Source organism: Protopterus annectens, chromosome 2.part1 (genome assembly GCF_019279795.1).
Source record: "Protopterus annectens isolate FY-2018-M chromosome 2.part1, PAN1.0, whole genome shotgun sequence".
Classification (NCBI taxonomy): domain Eukaryota; kingdom Metazoa; phylum Chordata; order Ceratodontiformes; family Protopteridae; genus Protopterus; species Protopterus annectens.
This window is the reverse complement of record NC_056729.1, coordinates 1,257,362,297-1,257,374,120: the sequence shown is the minus strand read 5'-3', so window position 1 is coordinate 1,257,374,120 and position 11,824 is coordinate 1,257,362,297.

The window sequence follows — 11,824 nt, the reverse complement described above, 5'->3', positions numbered from 1 at the left end:
GATTTTACAGAATAGTTAACAATAGACATTTTTCTAAGCAAAACACTATCATACTGTAAATAGAATTAGCATGAGAAACAGTAAACTCCTCTTTTCCTAAAACTCACATTTAGTGAAAATGCAACTGGTAACTCATTAAACTATATGGCCTATGTTGGGATCATACTAATTATTGTTAGTGTTAAGGATGTAGGAATTCAAAAGACAAATGTGAAATGCATTTACTAACAGCCTGAGACAGCCTACTAGACCCAGTAGTTCCTTTTCAGGAGCAGCCCAGGAGTACTATCTGGTGAAATAAATTAGCAGATCTACACAGAGAAAAAAGAGCTGATGGAATCATACCATGTACTACAGAAAGCAGCTCTTTAATAGCTCATAGCACTACTCATTTGTACTAAGTACCAGATAAACTGTTGTAGCCCAAACACACTGCATTTCACACTTGACTACATGCAAAAGAACAAGCTAAATTAAAAAGAAAAAACATTTATAATTAAATTATTAACATTAAAGTAGTTAAGGGAGGCCTAGTAGTTGGTGTGGAGAATTAAAGCTCTTATCTTCCATATCTAAAGTACAGTCTGTGTACCTCCAAGAAAGTCACTTAACTAGTTCCATACACACTCACACATACTCACTACCCACATGGGATCATTTCATCATCAAAGTTGCTGATCTGTTCATACCTTCAAAAAAAAAAAAAAAAAAAAAAAAACAACAATGCTCATTTCTTCAAAGCTGCAGAAAAAACAATGCTTTGCTTGGAGCTTCATCAAAGCTACCAGTCAAACAAGCTCCACTAACATTTAATTTCTAATATAATAAAGAAATTAGACATTCCCATTTGCACAACTGTTAAAATAAGACACATATCCCATTTCCAAAAGTCTCTGTCTCAGCTTCAATCTTATTGGCTCAAAAATTTTTCCAGTCAGAGCACCAAAGTAGAGACTGGAGCTACATGTTCAAGTAAAACTGCTGCAAGAGCAATTTGCTGCCATGACAGGATGTTTATTTTTTCAGCAGCTGCAAAAAGCAAATCAGACTTTTAACCTAATATTGAATAGACCTGGCCTGACCCTACAACCAGCACTGGACCCCAGACAGCTGCCTAGGTTGCCTTGTGCTATATCCAGTCCAGTTCACAACACTGAAAGCACTGACTTCTATCACAGCTACCAGCATCTGCTGTTGATTTACTGCAGCTACTATGCCTAACAAGGACACATGCATGTACTCTGTATATCATAGCATTCAAACTGGGAGAGCATGTGCATGAAGCATCTCCATTTTATACATCTATGAATCCCTCTGCTACATTAGCTTCCTGCATATGCCTATTCCATGCTGCTCATTTGTATAGGAGTTCTTCATTACAAGTTATCATGCGCTCTTTTGCATGCACTGCATACAATTTAGTTTCAACCATTGCACTTTTGTGTAATTGGTGTCTTTGGCTCGACCACACCCTTTGCATAGTAACCCATCTGTGAATACTGGCATTAAAAAAACTATGGTCTTATGGTCTTATGGATGGCATAGTGGCACAGCAGTTGTGTTGTCATCTCACAGCAAGAGGCTGTTCATTTAATTCTCAGCTAGGGTGCCTTTCATGCAGAGTCTGCATGTCCTCCCTGCTTCCGTGTGGGTTTCCTCCTGGTGCTCTAGTTTCCTCCCACATTACAAAGCCATGAGTCTGGCATGTTTTTCCCCAGGCTTCCACTGAAAATTGGCTTTGTTCCAAGTCAGACTTTCCCAGTAAACAAATGTTAAATAAATAAATGGTAAGCAAAAGTCCTTCCTCAGTGACAATATTATTTGCCTCTTTGTTTGTATAAATTGCAATGTGGATATTATAGTACAGCTTGTGTGCTCAAGCTTAACAGATTTAATTTATTTGGAGCTGGGAAGGATGTTAAAAATCATAAAGTCACAAAACTATGACTATTAACTCCTCTGCATCTTGTCTTCCCAGATCGTCAACTGTGCTTGATGTTCTACTATTTCTTGTGACCAGCTTATTTATTAATTTATTTGAATAATTGAATCTTTACTTACTTATTTACTTGCTACTTTTAATTGGATAAGCTAGTCAAGAGATGCATAAGTCTGGTGGTCTGCATAAATCTTGTGGTCTAGTGGTTAAGATCTGATAGTCGAGTGGTTAGAGTTTGACACTCTCACCTCCACACTCTAGGTTTGTTTCCCAATCAAGGAATGTCAGCCTTCCCTGTGGCAACTGGTGTACATAAATTCATGGCCACAATACAGATGATCCATGGTTCTAATCTAGCACATTCCAATTTTTTTGGAGGGGGGTTGGGATTTGCTGTAATGGCTAAGGTGTTTACCTCACAGACAAGAGGTACACTGTTTGACTCTCACTAAGGGAAATTGGCTAGGCTTAAAATGGTCTACAAGGGCAGCTAGCTTAGTACTTACTGTGAAACTATCAATCTATAAACAGGTGTTAATAGTATATGCAAACAAAACCCATAGCTAACTGCAGAACCAGCAGCAATATGTCTTGCTACATGTTTAGTAGGAACTGTTGTCAACCACTCCTCATACCCTTTCTTTCAAACTGGCCTGCACAAATCTGCTTCTAGTGGCCTCTTTTAAAAACTACTCTTTATGCATTGGAATTTTACTATTAGACAATGTACCTTTTATTAAAGGAATTATGTTCTTGTGCTAAATTTAGAGGAAAAGAAATCTGGCGTTTCTTAATTTGTCATCCTGTTATAATGAAATTTAATGATTTATTAAGAGTAGAGTGCAAAATAGGTAAAACCAGCAAAAAAAATGAATGTATAACCAGCGTTTGTTTGCAAATACTTTCCAAAAATAGGGCTATGCCCTATAATGCTTCTTTGCTTAAAAATACCTACAGCCTAGTCATTTGTCCTATGATGTTTTGACAATGTTTTCACAGTCATGATCCCTGTTCAATTTTCTGTTGCATTATTCAGCTAACTGCAGTACATGCTGCTGTATGTTGTATGGTTTCCCTTTATATTGCCCCTGTACTACCAATGGACAGAAGCAGCTCCTACCTGCTTTATCCTATTCATGGGTTCCCTCAGATTATTTATGGCATGATCCCAGTTATTCTCATTATGGATAATATATAATTATTAATCATGGGATAGATAAGGCATCTCTAACTAAAACAGAGTTGCACCTACATTCTTGACAATATGATGAATACATTTAAGGTTAGTGTAGAACTCCAGAAAAGATGGGCTTTATCTTCCCAGCCACAAACAGGATATCAAGATACAGGCAATATCTAGAAAGCACCTGGTTTACAGGCATGAGGGATGCATGTTGCTATCAGCAGATGCTGATGCCTCCTTAGCCTAAATGGCTTTGAATTCTGGTGTGTACTATGGATTGCAGAGTGAAGTGGTTACAATGATGATGAATACTTCCAAATTAGTGGTAAGAGTTCTCTCTTGCAAAACAGAGGGCTGATTGTTGCAAGTGAGGGAGGGTGCAACCACCTCAAATGAAGCGTATAAGCATCTTAAAATCTTGTTCATGTGAGAAGATTGACAGAAATGGCAGACAACTAGTCAGTGAGTACAGTATTGGTAGTACAAGTATGCATAACACCAGACTATTGTTAAACAAAAACCAAGCTGTAGGACAAAGCTCTGAATTTACCAGTCAATCTCTTACTCCATCCTCACTTATTGTATTGCACGGTGACAAAAAGGATGAGATCCAGATACAATTAACAGAACTGAGATTCCTTCTCAGGGTAGCTGGACTCACTGTCCATGACAAAGTGCTAAACTTGACTAGCCAAGCAGATCCAGGAATAGAGCCCCTGTTTCTCTAGATTAAGAGAAGTCAGTTCAGTTGGCTTGGATACCTAGTGAAGATGCCTCCTTTGCACCCTGTGTAAAGTAGACATATGCAGCCCACTGAAAGGAAACCCATGAAAAGATTCAGGACATTAGATCTGTCTCTCTGTTTGCCTAGAAATCCCACACAATGCTCAGTTTCTTTGAAAGGCTAACTTCCACTGTGTAAGATCAAAGGATGATCACTAGACATTTCCTTCTATGATCGCAATTAACTGAAACAAACAAATTATATGGTATCCAATGGAAAAGAAAGAAATAAGCTTGGCATAGCCCCACTGTAATTCTCAATATGGGGTACATTTAAGTCATTTTATAACTCTATTAGACCCTAATGTGCACTGCTGTTTTACACTGCTAAAAGTCAGTTCATTACCTATTAGTAGTAGAGTAATACTGTAACTAAACTCATTAACACTTAAGTTAATCTTCAATGGATACAGTCCCTCCACATCTTCCAAGTTACATACCAGAATTACTATATATTCCCTCCCATGCAGTGTTGGAAGTGCCCTCTTACTAGCTTGTCATCTCTTCTGGAAATCATTGATGACAAATCATTTTTAAAGATTAGTCCTGTAGTTTGGAAATCATCATCCACGAACATAAAAACTCTGATACTTTGCATTCATAAAAAAGTTTAATAATTAACTTAGAAAAGAATATGAATAAAAATGATTCAAGACATAGGATAAACATTATTTGTTCTTTTCAGTTTCCATGGAAATCTTTCATTCTGTAAAAACGGTTAATATTTTTTTCATTCGTTCTTTCTTGTAAAAACTGTTAATATTTTATTATTTCTTTCTCTCTTTCTTTCTTTCTTTCTTTCTTTCTTTCGTTCTTTCTTTCTTGTGCTGTTGAGCATCAGCCCCCTCCCTGTCAATCATCTCATTTGTTCCCCTTTACCAGGGAGAGGGAAAGTCATCATTTTGACAACCATAGTGGGCAGTTTGCATTTTTTGTCATTTTCTTCCTGGTCTTAATAGCATACACTCAGCTAAGTCTCTGGGAGATGCATGAAATGTGTCCTCTGCAGAAGATATGCCCTCATATCCACAAGAGCCATTATTTCCATGTGGTTCTAATCCACCCTTTACAGCATGAGTAGTTGACACTCAGGTGTCCATAGCACCATTGTGATCAAGAGTGTACAAGACCCCTCTCATTGCCATGGCAGAAGGGAACCAGACATGCCCCTTCACTCCTCCCCCTCCCTACCTTGCTCTTCCAGTGCTGGGGGGCATTAATTGAACTAATAAGAATAAGAGTGCATCAAATAAAAAACTTTAATGAAATAAAAAATATTAATTTTAATTGAGCTTCTGTTGGTTCGGTCACATAAAGGGCTACATCCCTGTTTATTAACTAATAGGTTAATATTTCACTTCAAAACAACAAGTATTTCCTTCAAATACATTTTAGATGATACTGTTATTGTCTTGCTTCTCTGTCAATATTGCCTTGACTCCTATGTCTTTACTGTAATTAATAAGGGCACTACTGGACGTTTACTGTATTACAAGGCATTTGCTTTAACCTGTTCTATTAATGTCCTGAGTAAGATGCACTGCAAATTATTGACAGTACATTAAGGAAAAAAGTTAAATGCATAAGACTTATGAAGCATTTTGCTTGCAAGTGATTGAGAATTGATTAGTCTCATGGATGTACTAAATGTTTTGGATGTCTTGGATGATCAGGTTTTCATGTTACTGCAATAAAGTATCAATTATTCTGCAGTGCTGCAGTTCGTGCTACTGTATTTAAAGACAAAACAGTTGTGGCTACATCAGTCTTTGTACTTTGTCTATAATACTCTTTCCAAAGTAAAATGCAAAAACAAACAAGAATTACAAACCACAGCACATTTTATTGAAACTCTCACAGTAAGGACAATCCCCTATAATGACTTCACTGATATGGAAAACGTGAAATTGAAGGCAAATATATGATCACATGACACAGTGTTTCCAGTGATAGTGACATTATTTTGAATTTGAATAATCAGTTTTTAGGAGAAGCTTTAAAATTAATCACGCCATGGATACCATTGATACATGATGATATACAGGCATGAAAACAGTATGTGTGAGTCCAGAAATTGCAGAACTGAATTTCTAAATTTGGTGACTTATATATACTAAGTATATAATTTCTTTCCCCGGATTTACTAATCTTCAGTGCAGGACTAGTTCTGTACGGACGCGGCAGTGTAGGAGCAGGATGGCAGCATGCCATGCATATTAATGAGGCATGCTGCCTGAGCTCCTAAGCTTACATGGAGTGTGTAAGAGTACAGGGGGAGTGTCTGAGAGCAGAGCTCTCAGAATATACACCCCCCCCCCGCAATGAAGGACAGCAGAAAGGTGTAAGAAATGAGCGAGACTGCTCATAGGTGTCCGCATATCCCCACCAACATTCTCCCTCATGTACAACAGCAAGTAAATACAAATAAAATGAGCAAAACTTTTTTTTTTATTAAAAATCTGATTAAAGCTAACCGTAGGTGCACAGGTGTGCCCATCGCTTAGCTACGGTTAATGCAGCTTAAATGGCTGAAGAGGATAACAAGGAAGATATATGCAAATTAAGCCAAATAACAATAGTGTAGTGGGCAGAGCATTCGCCTTACGAGTAGGCATTCCCAGTTCGAGTCCCACTGCAGCACATTCCATTTTCCATGGCAGAGCACATAATGACCAATATTTTTGTTGCATAACCCACTAAATAACATATATTTGTGAACTGGAGTACTGCATTAAATGCACATGTGAGGTGTCAGTGTCATAATGAATAAAGCACCAGTAAGCAAGTTTAAGCACTAATAAGTAGTAGTAAGCATATTTAAGCAGTAGTAAGCGAGTTTAAGCTCATTTGTGCGGGGATAAGCAATGCACACACAAGCTAAGCAATTTAGAAGCTAACTCTCTGTAAGTATCATTAACCGAAGGTTAGCAGTGCTTACCCTCACGCAAACCCACTTTCAACTGTTCAAAAGTGCCTTAATCACTCTGTATCCAGTGGCTCTTGTTCTGCCCAGCAACAAAATAAACAGCCTTGCAGGTCTTGAACCCACGACCCTATACATTATAGTCACAGTAGTTAAACACCAAGCCATCACAGCAGTACAGAAAAGTGAAGTATCATCAAACAAGTCTTCACTATAGTAAATGTAAACTGAACCTGTGAAATGAATCAGTATACAGACATATGTTCCATAACCCACTACATAACATAAATATGTGAACTGGAGTACAGCAGTAAGCCCATAAGTCAGGTGTAATTGTAATAGAGTGTTGAAGTCCCCAATAAAACATAAGGACCCCATAAAGTGTATGTACACATGACTCATGGATACCAGGCATACATATAAGATGTAATAAATAATAAATCAATGCCAAATAGAAAATATAATGCAAAGTCAAATGTAAGCAATGCTAAGCATTGCACAGGCCAGCTTAGGAGGTGCAAGCAATGTGTAGGCCAGCTAACTCAATGTGTCCAGTGTTATATCCCTTTAAACAATGCCAACCTTAGGTAAGCAGGTCTGCTCATAGCTTAGCCATTTCAAAAATGGCCAATCATGAAAAGGTGTGGGAAACTGGCCCTACTTAAACCCAAGAGGCAGGAATACATCTCATAACTAGTTGTAGCTTCCCTTGCAGGCACCATGTCAGGAAGGGGAGAGGGTGTGGCTTTCAGGCGCAGCGCTGGTGCATCCAGGAGTCCAGAGTCATGGCAGGACTACTTGTCAAAGACCATGAGCAGAGTCTGCTGCAGGGCCAGTACCAGGGCTCCTAATATAAGGCGGATGCCTGGGACCATCTCACCCGGGACGTCACCAATGTCACTGGCATACCCCAAACTGGTGAGCAGGTCAGGCATCACTATGCCAACCTGAAGTGGTGTAAGGGGGCCCTCTTGGAGCAGTGGATTCAAGAGGTTAGAATGGTAGGGGATGTCCCTGCTGTGTGTAAGTATCACCCCACTATGTGTGTAATAATTGCCAGCTCAAGTATATCATGGATAGGTATAGCTAAATATTCCTCTTATGTCCTCCACAGCTGCAATCGAGTGGGCCATGAACCAGTAGGCCCATGGCAGTCATCTGGAGAGGTTGCGACATGAGGCAGGTCAATAATACACTTGCATGTACTGTCATAGGAACTAAATCTAAAAGTATTAGTACATTAATTGCCTGTATAAAACCTGAATTGTTTAAGGCAAGTGCTGCATACACCAGAGAATATGGCAGGAAGAGACTCATATAGTATGTATGTAAATAAAAGCGTAATAGCCTGACAATAAAGGTCTAACTGCTGGACTGCATGTGTATACTCTGGCATCATATGGTAATGTAGATTTGCATTCACGTAATAGTACTGTTGTATTAAGCACTTCTTACCCACACCATGCACCTTAAATAAAATGTGTAGGAATACCTGTATACGACTGGTGTAATCCCCAGAAGCCATTTAGTACAACTGAGAGACACATAGATAGAAAACAGGAAAAAGGCAGACAACAAAACCCCAATAGCACATGCAACTGAAATGTGAACTGTTTTTTTAGCACCCACAGCCATGGTTCGAATCCTGCCAGTGGTAGTAGTCTGCATACAGAATCATACCCCACAACTGTACAGATATGTCCAGAATGTCCAATAAAGTGGCCCATATCTGTTGCCTGTCAACCTGTTCCCCTGGGAAATCAGTGGAATGATCCCAGACATATAGGAAGCAAACAGGAAATACAACTGATTGACACACATCTATGAGAACAAAGCTGGCACACTAGCAACTCCCCAAAACCTTATGAGACTAAGAAGACACCTATGTCCCATTTACACCCCCATCTTGTCAAGCTGTGGCCAGAGTGTGTACAGTAACAGAGTGAGATGTATGTGCATAATACTAATGTGTAATCTGGTACTGTGTGTGGGAACATTCATGTAGTGCTAACAAACATTGCTCCCAAAGGTACGTCAGATATGAACACTGTGCTGAGAAATAAAAAACACTATACCCTGTACTGGTACTGTTTACTCTGGTATTGTAGGGAATTGTGAGTGTTGCAGTTTCTCTGAATAATAAAGTATCACTGATCACTGTCACCCACACTGTGCTACATAATATATCTGTGTAGGAAAGCATGTATATGTGTGTGTCAAGTCACTAAAGGTTGAAGAGGGCAATATTCTAGATAAGTCCCGGTACACCTGCATGTGGTCAACACATGGCCAGAGTCTGTGCACAAAGAGTTGGATAGCTATGTACACAACATCAACCTGGAATCTGGGAGTATGTGTAGAAACAGTTAGTGTTAACAAACATTCCCTCCAATGGTATACCAGGTAAGAGGTGTATATTGCAGGGAAAACCAGTTCATGTATAACAATGATGACAGCCACATCACTGTCCAAACTAAGGATATAGGGTAGTGTAGTAAGAACTGTAAGGTACAGATAACAGCACTGACTAGGAAAGTAATGTGGACTACAGGAATATACTAGTTGTTAATTGGCATCTTTCTCCCCCCCACACCATATCTCCAACAATACACAACATACCCACCCCAACCAGTATGTAATGACTCCAATGTTCTGATAATGTTCTATTTTTTGATAAATATTGTAATTGTTCCAATGCATGTGCTATATTGAATTATTCCAACATTGATGGCATGGTGCCATCAATGTACCTGCATGCTGTTCTTATTACCACTGTGGTCCCATATATGCATGTGTTCTGTTTGCTATACCACTGTTCCACGTCTGGTGCCTGGGTTAATAGGAATATCTATGCATGCTGTTATACCTAACCCTGGAATGTGATGACTGTTACTAACCCACATATGATGATAAACTCTTAACCCTATAGCACGTTTGGGAAGGCTGGACCCAGCGGACCCACCTGTCCCACCTCAGCTGGCCATGGCACCAGGCACCAGCATGTCTGAGGCCCAACCTGGGACCTCCCTGTCCATAGTTCTGCACCATCTTCGGGTGGAACCCCCTCAGGGGATGGGGCTCACCCCCGCCAGGAGTGGGAGCAGACAGGAACCTGTCACCCATCGCCAGGTCCGGGTCATGGTGCGTAGTGAGCTCAATCAGCAGTTTGGTGATCTGCTATGCCAGCTAGAGGGCCGTGTATTATGACTAGAGGGTCAGCCTGGCTCTGCGACTCAGCCCCCAGCACAGCCACCTTCGGGGCTATGAAGGTGCAGTGGTGACTGCTCATGGGTGGGGACCTCAGTCACACTGTTTTCACTAGGGGGCTCATGGGCTTCCGATTTCCCAACATCCCTCCCCATCAAGGTGTTTACCCTACACATGTGTCACATACCACCCCTGTATGCATCTTGTTTTTCCTTGCCTGTTAATCTACCCAACCTACCTCCCCAAATATACCAACTATCCCTCCCCAACATCCCACTCTCACCTGAAAAAAAAATTAAAAAAAGGGCAATCTGTTTCCATAAAAAAATCTCGCCCCATACATAGCTGCCCATTTTGCACACATCTCCACTGGACACATGTAATCAGGTCTAATTGGCATCACAACTTATTATTGCTTTCCAAATCTACCTCCACATTTAGTGTATATGCCCAGCTGATGCTGTAGAAGAAACTGACAGCTATGAACCTTCCCCACAACTTTTCTGCACATCTCTAGCTATTTTCCCTACTGTCTTTCCCTCTTTGTGCCCCTTTTTCACTACTTTCCTATCAACCTTTTTTTTTCTTTTTTTTTAAAGAAATTAGCACAGGGGTAAGCGGGAGTAAGCACTTTTAAGCAGCAGTAAGTGGGTTTAAGCCTGTTTGCACGGGGGTAAGCAAAGCCTACACTGGTTAAGCAATCTAGAAGCTAACTGAGTATAAGAAACTGTAACCAGAAGTTAGCAGTGCTTACCTCCGTACAAACCCGCTTACAACTGCTCAAAAGTGCCTTAATCACTCCATATCCAATGAGCCTTGTTCTGCCCAGCAACAAAATAAACAGCCTCTGCAAGGCTCAAACCCAAGACCCTGCACACCACAGCTAAAATGATTTACCACTAAGCCATGTCAGCTATACACAGCACTCATGTTTTCACATAAATATCATCCAGCCCAGTCATTTAACAGTACATGGAATGTATTCCAACATGTAGATGTAAGTGTGTGTGTGTGTGTGTGTGTGTATATATATATATATATATATATATATATATATATTAATATATACATAGATAAAACATATCTATATATGTAGATATAGATATAATATAGAAATATATACTATATACTGCGGTGGTGGTGCTGCGGTAGCATTGTCGCCTCATAGCAAGACGTTGTCCCGTTCGATTCTCAGCTAGAGCGTCTTCTGTGTAGAGGCATACGTGAATGGGGTGTGTCTTCATTGAAGGTTGTGCATAAGGGCTGGTAACCCGGTATGTAAAAATCCACTACCAATCATTAGCGGACCGGAGTTCCGCTGTGGCGACCCCTAACCGGTAAAAGCCAAAAGAAACAAACAAATATATATATATATATATATATATATATATATATATATATATATATATATATAAACATATATACATACAAATCCATACATCTAAAGATATATATGTCTACATCTATATGTATATATATATATATATATATATATATATATATATATTTATATATATATATATATATATATATATATATATATATATATATATATATATATGTATAGATGGACATACATCTGTAGATAACAATGGGAAGTGTCCACATGCACCGTTCATGGGGTTGAGAGGCCCCAATCAACATATGTCTTGTACGAATATGTATACCCCCACAGCCAAACACGTCTGCCCTATAATACACTACCAACTGTTGCTGATCCTTTAACCAGACCCTGACATGACATGGGCACAAGATGTTAACAATACTCCATCCCACCTGTATGATGTCA